Below are 11,812 nucleotides of genomic sequence, written 5' to 3'. Positions count from 1 at the left end.
AGTGAAAATTATTCCATTTTCTTCCATCCCGGATGATCACCTGGTAGAATGGTTGTGACACTTCGTAGGGCATGGAGGACTACATGGAGTCAATTAATAAATTTGCTTCTGGAAATACTGAGTTTCTGATTCACCTCTCTCAAATTCATATGCTGAAATTCTAATGCCCAAGGTGATGGTATTAGGAGGTGGGGGGGGGTCTTTGGGAGGTGACTAGGTCATGAGAATGGAGCCCTCATGAATAAGATTAACATTCTTATAAATGTTTATTTTTAAGAGAGAGAGAGAGAGAGAGAGAGAGCACGAGCAGACGGGGGGCAGAGAGAGGGAGACAGAGGATCTCAATCAGGGTCTGCACTGATAGCAACAAGCCTGATGTGGGGCTCAAACTCATGAACTGCGAGATCATGACCTGAGCCGAAGTCTTAACTGACTGAACCACCCAGGTGCTCCAGATTAACACCCTTATAAAAGAGACCTCAGAGAGTGACTTCACCCCTTCTGCTATGTGAAGACACAGTGAGAAGACAGCTATGAACCAGGAAGTGGGTCTTCACCAGATACCAAATCCTCTGGTGCCTTAATCTTGGACTTTCCAGTTTCTAGAACTATTGGTTGTAGCCACTACATCTATGGTATTCTGTTACAGTAGCCGGAACAGACTAAGACAGACATCAAAGTGTAGAGGAACACTCAGAAATTATTGTCTCACACCTAAGAGCAGACAGAAGACTAAACTTAGATCCTAAAGTCTACATCAGGTAGGAGAAGGTTGAGGCCATGGAACTGAATGAAGTGGCCCCAGTGAGAGATGATAAGGTTAGAGGAAAAGAAGGCTGCAGACCCAACTTTGGAGAACAGGTACGTTTGGGGGCATGTGGAACATAGCAGAAGCTAGTGAAGAAAACCAAGAAGAATCTATCAGAGAAAAAGAAGGAGCGTGAGCTGTAGGAATAGAGAGGTCCAAGGGGCGCCTGGGTGGCTCAGTCGGTTAAGTGTCCGACTTCGGCTCAGGTCATGATCTCGCGGTCCGTGAGTTCGAGCCCCGCGTCGGGCTCTGGGCTGATGGCTCAGAGCCTGGAGCCTGTTTCCGATTCTGTGTCTCCCTCTCTCTCTGCCCCTCCCCCGTTCATGCTCTGTCTCTCTCTGTCTCAAAAATAAATAAACGTTAAAAAAAAAATTAAAAAAAAAAGAAAAAGGGGAGTGGCTCAGAATGTCTAATGCTGCCAAGAGGACAAGCAGGAGGAGGTCCAAAAGGACGCCATTGGACTTGGCTGTTGATGGCATTTGAGCAGAGAAGTGAGATTAGATGGCAGTAGGATTGGGGCAAGAAAGGGGAAGAAGCAAATATCGATTCAGCTTTTGATAAGTTTGGTATTGAAAAGGAGGTGAGATATGTATGGGAAAATCACTTAAAAGAAAGTCAGAGTTTCTGGAAAGCTTAGCTGTATCCCTTGGCATGCCATTTTATACACTTACTTTAAGGCAAAGATTTTATTTAAACATAAGTTATGCTCAAATCCAACTACAACTCGTGGTAAGTCCGTAAGTCCATCCTCAGTACCTTACAGGTGCAGCCGAGGAGAATTCCACGAGGGTGGACACGTGACTCAAGAGGGACCAGACAGGATCAATCCCAGGCCTGTGTCTGAAGTGACCCAGAATTCTTCTGCTGAGCTTGGAAGCTGGCCGAATGTGAGCTGAGAGCTGCCAGTGGTCATCTTTTCCATTACATGGGTTCAGCCTGAGAAAGGTGCCAACCAACACTGAGGAAAACAGAGCGAAAGAGACAGTCTGGAGGTGGAAGCCTAGCCCCAGTGTGCCCCCTCTTCTGGCTGTGCCCAAGGTGCCTTCTAAGTCTGTGCTTTTCTGTTATGTAAGCAAATCAATTCCACTTTTTGTTAAAACTAGTCTGAATTGGGTGTTCTGGCATCTGCAACTGAGAGAGTCCTAATACCTAACATTACCTAAAGCCACGCTCTACTCCAGTATCTTCTACATCAGGAGGAGTGGGATTTAAAAGAGATTAACATTTATTAAAACCCGTGAAGCCGTGATTATGAAAATTCTGAATAAAATTGAATTTGACTTTGTCTTTCTTTAGACTTTTCATGGGTTTCACTGTAGGAATAGGAAAAATGTAATAAGATAAACATGAACTTTTGAGTCATCCGTGTACATAGTTGTCTTTGAGATACAGTTAATGGAGAGCATACGCATCAGATTATTTAGTTGTTTTCCTCAGAGTCTCTTTAAAAATAATGAAATTATCACGAACAAAAGGATAATTAACCTCTGATCTTTTTAAGGGAAAAATTTTCCATCTTTATAATTGCAAAGTTCCAAAATCCAAAAGAATCTTTTCCCGTAAACGTTGCATGAGTTGGTCTTCCTTATTTGTGTTTTGGATTAGTTCCCAGTTGACATCAGATACAGCAGCAGACCCTTTCTCTTTTGTGTGGTATGGGGAAGCATCAATTTGTGAGTTGTAAATACCCAAACTCTGTCCTGAAGATTAGCCTTAACTAAATTGCCCTGGGCACAAGAGATGGGGAATTCTTCTACTTGCAAAATTAAAAAAAAAAAAAAAAAAAAAAAAAAAAAGAATCTTAACTTTCAAAAGGAACAGGAAGCAGCTTGTCCATAATAAATCACCAGCAAGCAAGTGTTCTGCAGAGGAAAAGGTTGATATTAATAGAGGCGGCATTTTTCTTTCAGCAGGAAAGATCTTTCAGTGAATTTGGAACTGACAGCCTTGAAAACCTAGTCAGCGAAGAGTTTGAATGCCACAAACTTGAGAAGAAATGTTATTGTGTTTTATATACTTGAGCATGCTTCTTCCTCTAATTGGGAGGTAGTTGCATTCAAATGTCCACATCATCGACATTTGTAAGCTTCACACAAGGGAGGCCACAGTTCGCTTTTTTGTTTATATGTCAAGGAGTTTGACTAATCCATTTAATTATCAATGGGAAGAAAGCATCAATGGGGTAAAATTGTGGCATGACAAAGAGTTGTTCTCTGCACCCTGCATATAATTAAACAGAAGTTTTTCTTGATGCATTATCATATATTAGAAAGGAAAAGGCAGTGGCCTGAGGGTCAGAAGATTAGTTCCTAGGCCTCCTCTCTTTTACCGCTGCCAATTTAGAAACATGGTTAAACAAGCTAATCTCTCTGGATCTCAGTTTCCTCAACTACTACGGGTGGTGATTGGAGAGGATTCTATTGAGACTTTGGTTGATGTGCCAGTTACTACTGCTAGTAACAAATTATCCCAAATCGACTGGCATAAAACGAGAACCATTTTATTGTGCGAACAGATTCTATCTAATTCAGGCTGGGCTCAGCTGGACAATTCTTTTGCTTCTCCAAGAAATTATTAAGGTCACTCAAAGGTACTCAGCTGGCAGATGAGAAGGTCCCAAAGGTTGAAGACAGGTTGAGTCACATGTTTTGGCAGAGATGAGTTCAGGATATCAACTGTAACGTCCAGCAAGGTCGATTCTTCAGCCTGGTGGTCTCAAGGTGGTTAAATTTTTTTACATGGTAGCTGGCTTCTCCCAGAGAGATCATGTTAAGAGAACCAAGTAGTTTCAACCTAGCCTTGGAAATCAGATACCCTCATCTTCACTGCATTCTGTTTGTCACAAGGCTGTTCAGATTCAATGGCAAATGCTATAGAGCCCACCTTTTTTTTTTTTTTAAATTTTTTTTTTTTTAACGTTTATTTATTTTTGAGACACAGAGAGACAGAGCATGAATGGGGGAGGGTCAGAGAGAGGGAGACACAGAATCCGAAACAGGCTCCAGGCTCCGAGCTGTCAGCACAGAGCCCGACGCGGGGCTCGAACTCACGGACCACGAGATCATGACCTGAGCCACCCAGGCGCCCCTAGAGCCCGCCTTTCGATGAGAGCAATGTCAAAGAATTTTGCAGCCATATTTTAAAACCACCACACCTAGTTATGAGTTCCGAAATATTATTTCTCAGTATTCTTCTCCAACAGAGTGTCCATTCCCATATTTCTCTTTCTTTCTTTCTTTCTTTCTTTCTTTCTTTCTTTCTTTCTTTCTTTCTTTCTCCTTCCTTCCCTCCTTCTTTCCTTCCATTCATTCATTCATTCATTCATCAAATATTTTAGTCCCTTCTCTGGGTCAGACATATTGAGTAGCCTACAGTAAGATTGAAGGGCAAAACAAACACAAAATCCCTGCCTTTATGGAGCTTGTAGTCCAACGAAGGCCACACACATTAATCAAATGCAGGCAAGTGTATAATTACAAACCCTGTGAAGTACTATGAATGAAAAGTGCAAGAATCTCTGCGGTTCCACAGCAGAGAGCTCTGGTTCAATCAGGGTACAAGGGAGGCTTCATGAGGAAGAAATGTTCACTTTGATATCTAAAGAATGTGTTCATGAAGAGCATCAATATATCCCACACAAGACTTCCTCCTGTTGCTCTGCAGCCCCTAAATCTCCTAATTTAGAAGACCCTTTTTTTCTACCCTCCTTAATTACTCTTTAGCAGTAGTTCATTATGGAAGTTACATGTTCGGTATCTCGTATGTATCCACCTCCTATTTGTTCTTATCCTTATCAACCTTTATTGACTGCCTACTGTTAGCTGAATAGAATCAGTAGGTTTAGTGTGCCATTGCACATGTTCCATGTGCTGGCTCTATCCTAACTTTCTGGCCTCATCTCTCCCTATTCTCTTTGGACACCATGCTCCAGCCATACCAGGCTACTTGCTCTTCCCAGAGCATGCATTCATTTTCATGCCTCTGTGCCTCTGTTCTCACTGATCTCTTTTTCTGAAGATGAATTCCCCCCTTGTCTCCACCATTAAAATGTCTTTCATTCTTTCTTGCCCCAGAACCATCTCCACTAAGGAAGCTGTCCTAACTTTTGGGACTAATTACTCTGTCCTCCAAGTGTTCTCTGGCCCTTTACTGATGCTTCTTTTCCATTCTGCTTTGTTAGCTCACTGCCCCTAAATTTTAAGATCCTTGAAGACAGCAATCATTAAGAAATCATGCTTCTGTCCTCCAAAGTGCCTATTACAGTGTTTTTGCCATAGTAAGCATTTAATAAATGTTTGCAGAATGAATGGATGGATGGATGGATGGGTGAATAAGAATCCTTTTTTTAAAAAAAATTTACTTTGGGGCATCTGGGTGGCTCAGTTGGTTGGGCGTCCGACTTCGGCTTAGGTCATGATCTCACAGCTCGTGGGTTCGAGCCCCGCATTGGGCTCTATGCTGACAGCTCAGAGTCTGGAGGCTGCTGCGGGTTCTTTGTCTCCCTCTCTCTCTGCTCTTTCCCTGCTCCCGCTCTGTGTCTCTCTCTCTTTCAAAAATAAATAAACATTAAACAAATTAAAAAGAAATAAAGAGAAATAAAAAATCTTACTTTTTGTGAGAAAAAGAGTGTGTGAGAGGGGGAGGGGCAGAGAGAAAGGGGGATCAGAGCATTCGAAGCAGGCTCAGTGCTGACAGCAGAGAGTCCGATGCAGGGCTTGAATTCATGAACCATGAGATGATGACCTGAGCCAAAGTCAGACGCTTAACTAATTGAGCCACCCAGGTGCCCAATAAGTATCCTTTTAACCAACTGATAGGGGTATAAAGCACAGAGGCCTTAGTTACCATTTTCAATCAGCATTTAGCATAGTGGGTAGTACTCACTATTGATATTTCACTGTAAATAAATGTGTAACTTTCATATGTCCATATTTCAAATATCACAAATATCAAATATATCAAATTAAGTACTTCTGCTGAATCGTAAATTCTTTGGGGCAGAAACTGTGTCTTCCTTTTATTTGTGTCTGTTATACTCCCAGATGTTTGTTTTACATACAAATCACTGATATGAAATGAAAATGTCTGTAAACTAATAAAAAAGTTTGTAACCTATTTCCTAAGTTCACAAGTTACTCAGATTCTTTTCACATTTATTATATATACATCACTGTACTAATATGTGAGTGTGGGTGCGTATACACCTGTATATTAAGACGTGGTGTAAAGCATTTGCCTTGGATACGCTATGAAGGAAATGATCTTGAAAAGCAACCATACCTAGCAAGTCTTTGCTATAACTCAATAATCTTTCAATACGTCTCAAGCTTGCCCTTCAGTGTTGCCATTAAACAGGTGTTATCATTGTATTTGCATATTGCGTTTTATTGCTTTTGAAGAGAGTGATAATGATGACTATCTTTGCAGAGCAGTGTAGCCAAAGGGCTGGAAGGAGAAATGGGTCATAAAGTGACAGATGATTAGAGCTAGAAGGGACTAGAAGCCTAGCAAATCCAGCTCGTTTATTCTACAGACGGGGAAACTGAGATTCAAGTTGAAGTACTCCACGATGCTCAATTTTGGGGAGTCTGACATAAAAAAAGAGACTTCCTAGATTAAGGGAAGCACGAAGTTTATTGACTCTTTTCTCCTCAGAGGGTCTCTTCCAAACAGCACTGTTCTGGGACACACCTGTTGGATCCCAGTCTGAGCGTGGTAAGCACACACTTATTTATACCACAAATGACATCATCCATCCATCTTGGAAGCCACAGTGCTCACTCCTGTTGGTTGTCAGCGGTGTCTAAGATGTCCCCTGATTTCATTGACCTCTGTGTGTCCTGGAACCTTGACCTCTAAGGCTCCCTGGTGCCAGAATGTCTGCAGCTGTAGGATCAAAGACCCTCAGGGGAAAAATCCACTCCTAACTGAGATGAAATGGAGTGAGTTATTAGGAAAACTAGCTATATGTCCCAGAACCCTTGTTCATCTGGAAAATGCTTGAACTGTATCCCCAATATAAACACCAAGCCCTAAGAGCTAAACACAGCATAAGCCAGAGACAGAGTCTCCTGCCTGGCAGGCAGAGCCACATTCCGCCTGCCCTCCTGATGTGCCTGGCACATAGTAAATGCTTTATAAATAATCTGTGAAATTAATGAAAGAATGAGGCAGCATGTAATTAAAGATACAAAGATAGCAAAATTGGGAAGCCCAAAAGATCAGGTGAAAAGTTACAAATTTCAAAACAGTGGGTTAGATATTTAAATGTAGGTCTTGAAATTGAGTCTAAATTCTGTCTCCAGCTTCCTGGCAAACAGAGCAAAAAGGGCCATGCAGTGGGCTTCACCTAGTTCTCATTATGGTGGAGAACACAGCATTATAGGGCATCGCATATTTTTCTATCTCTGAGAGAAATGAGTCATGCGGGCCATCTATCTACGTCACTAAAGTGTCATTTATGTCTTGGGGACATGTGAAGATGCTTCCTTGGTTGGCAGCCAAAGTAATTGCTTGCAACAGTTTGGTAATATCCTCCCCAAATAGTGGTTGTCTGCAGTCTTTGCTTAGAGAGAGAGTAACTCCATTTTGGTTATCATCCACTGGCTGTCTGTAACTGCTATTTCTTCACAATCCTTAGCCAGGACCCTCCGTTTGAAGCTGAACCTCAGAGCATTCTTAAAATATTTTCTAAGCCCTCTTTACTTACAGATGTCCTTCTTCCACTAGTCTTATAGAGTTAGATGCTAAGATATTTTTACAGTCTTCTATACTTAGTATGGCTTATAATCCTTGGCCATGTTATCTCAGGCGCCCCCTTAAGAATCCCTTAACAAATAAAGTAACCTGAGCAGAATAAAATCCTTGTTGATTGATTGATCTGAGACTTGCAGTGCACTCAGCCCAGTCTTGCTGTTCAGCTCTCTGCTGTGGCTCTCTCCCTCCCAGTGTGTCTATTCCATTGAGATATTTTCTCCTACTTCTGGCCAAACTCCATATTTTTCCTCTCATTGATCACCATATCTGTAATAGCGTCCACCTCCCCATCAGTGGTCGTAAATCAGATTTGAGCTTACCTTCTTTATGATATTTGACAAACAAAGCTTGTGAGAGTTTGAACATTTTAAGTTTTTTTTTTTTTAATGTTTATTTATTTTTGAGAGAGAGAGAGAGAGACAGAGACAGAGTGAAAGTGGGGGAGGGGCAGAGAGAGAGGGAGACACAGGATTGGAAGCAGGCTCCAGGCTCTGAGCTGTCAGCACAGAACTTGATGCAGAACTTGAACCCACGAACCATGAGATCATGACCTGAGCCGAAGTTGGAAGCTTAAACTGACTGAGCCACTCAGGGACCCCTTAAATTTGCTTTTAGCACTGGCATGTATTTCTTTTAGTTTTTTTTTTATTTTTTTTTAAATGATTTTTTTTTTTCAACGTTTATTTATTTTTGGGACAGAGAGAGACAGAGCATGAACGGGGGAGGGGCAGAGAGAGAGGGAGACACAGAATCGGAAACAGGCTCCAGGCTCTGAGCCATCAGCCCAGAGCCTGACGCGGGGCTCAAACTCACGGACCGCGAGATCGTGACCTGGCTGAAGTCGGACGCTTAACCGACTGCGCCACCCAGGCGCCCCTCTTTTAGTTTTTTAAAAAATGTTTATATATTTTTGAAAGAGGGAGAGAGAGCATGAGTGGGGGAGGGGCAGAGAGAGAAGGAGGGAGAATCCCTCACTGTCAGCACAGAACACAATGCTAGGCTTGATCTCACCAACTGTGAGATCATGACCTGAGCCAAAATCCAGAGTTGGACACATAACTGATTAGGCTACCCAGGTGCCCCTAGTCCCAGAATTTTAGAGCTAAAGGGACCATACGATTAATTTTGGCTCCTTTGTTTTATAGACGAGAAAACTAAGACCAAAAAAGGTGAAAAGATTTGCTTTTCAGCCCTTAGCCTGGAAAGTATTGAACCCGTGTAACCTTCATGGTGTTTATTTCTGTATCATCTCTGTTTTGTGAACTAGAAGATTTCAATCTACAAGTCATTGTCCCTTGTCCTCTGGTAGTCACTTTACATATTCTTAATCAGTAATAAATTAACGAACTAAGTGAAATAATATATCATGGTTCATTTTATATTCTACTCCAACCAAAAAGAACTAATGAATTAACAAATAAATTAAGGTCATTTAAAGTAGAAATAAAATACATAAAGTATGTCAGTCATTTGGTTATTTCATGGCAGAATTGACAACTGATGAGTTTTTTCCTTGTTGTATCTCAGCCTTATCATTATAGCATATTGATTATAAATACTTAAAAAAAATCTAATTCTGACAATTCTTTTTCCTAAAATATGTGTTTTAAATACTATGATTTTAATTTTTTTATAAGGAAATTCGATTTTAATTTTTTTAATGTTTATTTTTGGGAGACAAAGAGAGAGACAGAGAGACAGAGCATGAGTGGGGAAGGGGCAGAGAGAGGGAGGCACAGAATCCGAAGCAGGCTCCAGGCCCTGAGCTGTCAGCACAGAGCCCATCGCGGGGCTTGAACTCACGAATCGTGAGATCATGAACTGAGCCGAAGTCAGAGGCTTAACCAACTGAGCCACCCAGGTACCCTTAAATACTATGATTTTAAAAAGCTATGATAAAGTATCTGTCCACATCAGTAAATTCCTTCTTCTAAGAGGCCAAATGGGCAATGGCAGTCTTGCTTATAATAAGCAGATTTATGGAATGGAGAAATAATCAGTCTTTGCAGAAGCTTCCACAAACAGGAGATGTGAAAAGTGTTCGGAACAAAGAAGGGGTCATCCCTAAAACATACAGGAAGCTTTGATCTTTCTTGTTGCCTACAGCAAGGTGAAAGGGTAAAGTCTTCAGCAAGTCTGATCTGTGTATTCAGGTTAAATGACACTTTCAACACGTATGGGCAAGCAGAAGGGTTACTCAAATGGTGAAAAATACAGGCTCCAGACCTTGTGACTCTACAAAAATACCAAATGTAAAATAAATTCTTTTTTTCCTCGTAAGTTCAACTCTAGGAAATAATGAATTTCCTTCACAGGAGTGATTAGATAGCATAAGAATGCAAATTTGGCACAGTAATCAAAACCCAGTAATGTCGGACATTTTACATTCTTGCCCGTGATCTAAGTTTTTTTTTTTTTTTTTTTAAATTTTTCTTTTCAACGTTTATTTATTTTTGGGACAGAGAGAGACAGAGCATGAATGGGGGAGGGGCAGAGAGAGAGGGAGACACAGAATCGGAAACAGGCTCCAGGCTCTGAGCCATCAGCCCAGAGCCGGACGCGGGGCTCGAACTCACGGACCGCGAGATCGTGACCTGGCTGAAGTCGGACGCTTAACCGACTGCGCCACCCAGGCGCCCCCCGTGATCTAAGTTTTATAGTCCTTCTAGGCATGTCATACTTCCCGGGTTGTAGCCACTGCTACTTTGAGAGACTGTGGAAACAGTTACTCATGAAGACCTACACCTTTGAGAGAACACCCAGAGGGTAGTGAAGGAAAGGAGTGACAACTCTGCTTGTGTTTTGACTCATCCTAAAGAAATGCATTAGCCCTTGAGATATTTGCTAATTTTTCCAGAGCTAGCATATTGTCACTGCAAGCTCTATCCAGTTACTGTGTCATGATTTATAGACGCACTCCCAATTTTTGAGCTCTGTGTAAGCCGTGCCTCATAGCATCCCTGACACGTATCCATCCAACTGCCACAGAGAGCTTAAACCTGTCTGGCAAACCCAGTGCATTATCTAGAAACATTGCTTCCAGCATGTAAATCCATCAGGGATCCTAAGACTTTACATTTCTGAAGTCATAACCTTTTTTTTTTTTTTTTTTTTGGAGTAGAAACTTCTGCTGACTCTCTTCTGACATAAAAGTGCCTTAGCCTTAGTTTTGTTTTGAAACGGACAAAAGATGCGCCAGGAAGCTGTTCTCTCGTCATAGCTGCAGTCATTGCTCGGCAGATGCCATTAACTCCTGAGAGGATCCCAAAGCAGGGTGACAAGCAGAAGAAAAATGACAGAAGCTTCTAAGTCTGGAGTCCTCATTCTGTTGTTTATGGGGGCAGACCTGAGGTCTCCAGAAGAGGCATGCTAAGGTAAATCAAGGGAATCAACGCTTAGTCCCAGGCAGCACTCACCAGGCACCCAGCCACTAGAGCTCACACAGAGGCAGAAATCCAGGAACCGAGTTACGAGGCCACAGATGGACAAGCAAGGACAGTTTGATGTGGAGTCCCAGTATTGGTGCCAGCCCTTAGATTCTTCTTGCCTTGATTCGGGTCTCTAAATTGGTGTTAAGGGCCCGGGCAGTTCTGTCTGAGTATGGAGTCGAGAGCAGCGTCCACCATATTGAGGGCCATTAATGCCATTACAGCATTGCAATTTGAACATAAAAGTACCTAGCCAGGGCGAAGCCTTGCTCAGAGCCTCTACTCACCAAGCCATGTGCCCCACACAGCCTGTGGGGGCTCACGGGCAGCACTTGTTTATAAGTCCCCCCAAAAGGCTCTCTACATGCTGGGGTGATTCTGGCAGGTGACTCACTGGCCTAGCATTCATAATCAGGCAGGTCCTAAAATGTGCACTTCTGGAGATGCCCCTGAAAGATGTTACACCTACAGGTATAGAGACACCGGGGACTGAAAGCAGAAGAATGACTCGTCATTCAACTTAAACCTGTGTCTGTTACAAGACCTCCTATTGCGAGTGGGGAGACATTTGTGTAAATCAGAAAAAGATCTCATACCGCTCCAGCAAGCATGGGTTGACGATCAGAGAGTGAGTCAATTTTAATCCCTGCTCTTCCCTTTGGCCAGCATGTACAAGAATCCCTTGTGGCTCTGCCTATATGTCACTTAAAAAAATTTTGTTTTAAATTTTTAATTTGAGAGAGAGAGAGAGAGAGAGAGAGCGGGACAGAGGAACAGAGGGGAGAGAGAGAGAGAGAGAAAGAGAGAGAATCTCAAGCAG

The sequence above is a fragment of the Puma concolor genome, chromosome C2, assembly GCF_028749965.1.
Source record: "Puma concolor isolate L17-30 chromosome C2, mPumCon1.1.hap2, whole genome shotgun sequence".
Taxonomy (NCBI): Eukaryota; Metazoa; Chordata; class Mammalia; order Carnivora; family Felidae; genus Puma; species Puma concolor.
The sequence above is the reverse complement of the archived record's forward strand: the minus strand, read 5'-3'. Positions refer to the sequence as shown.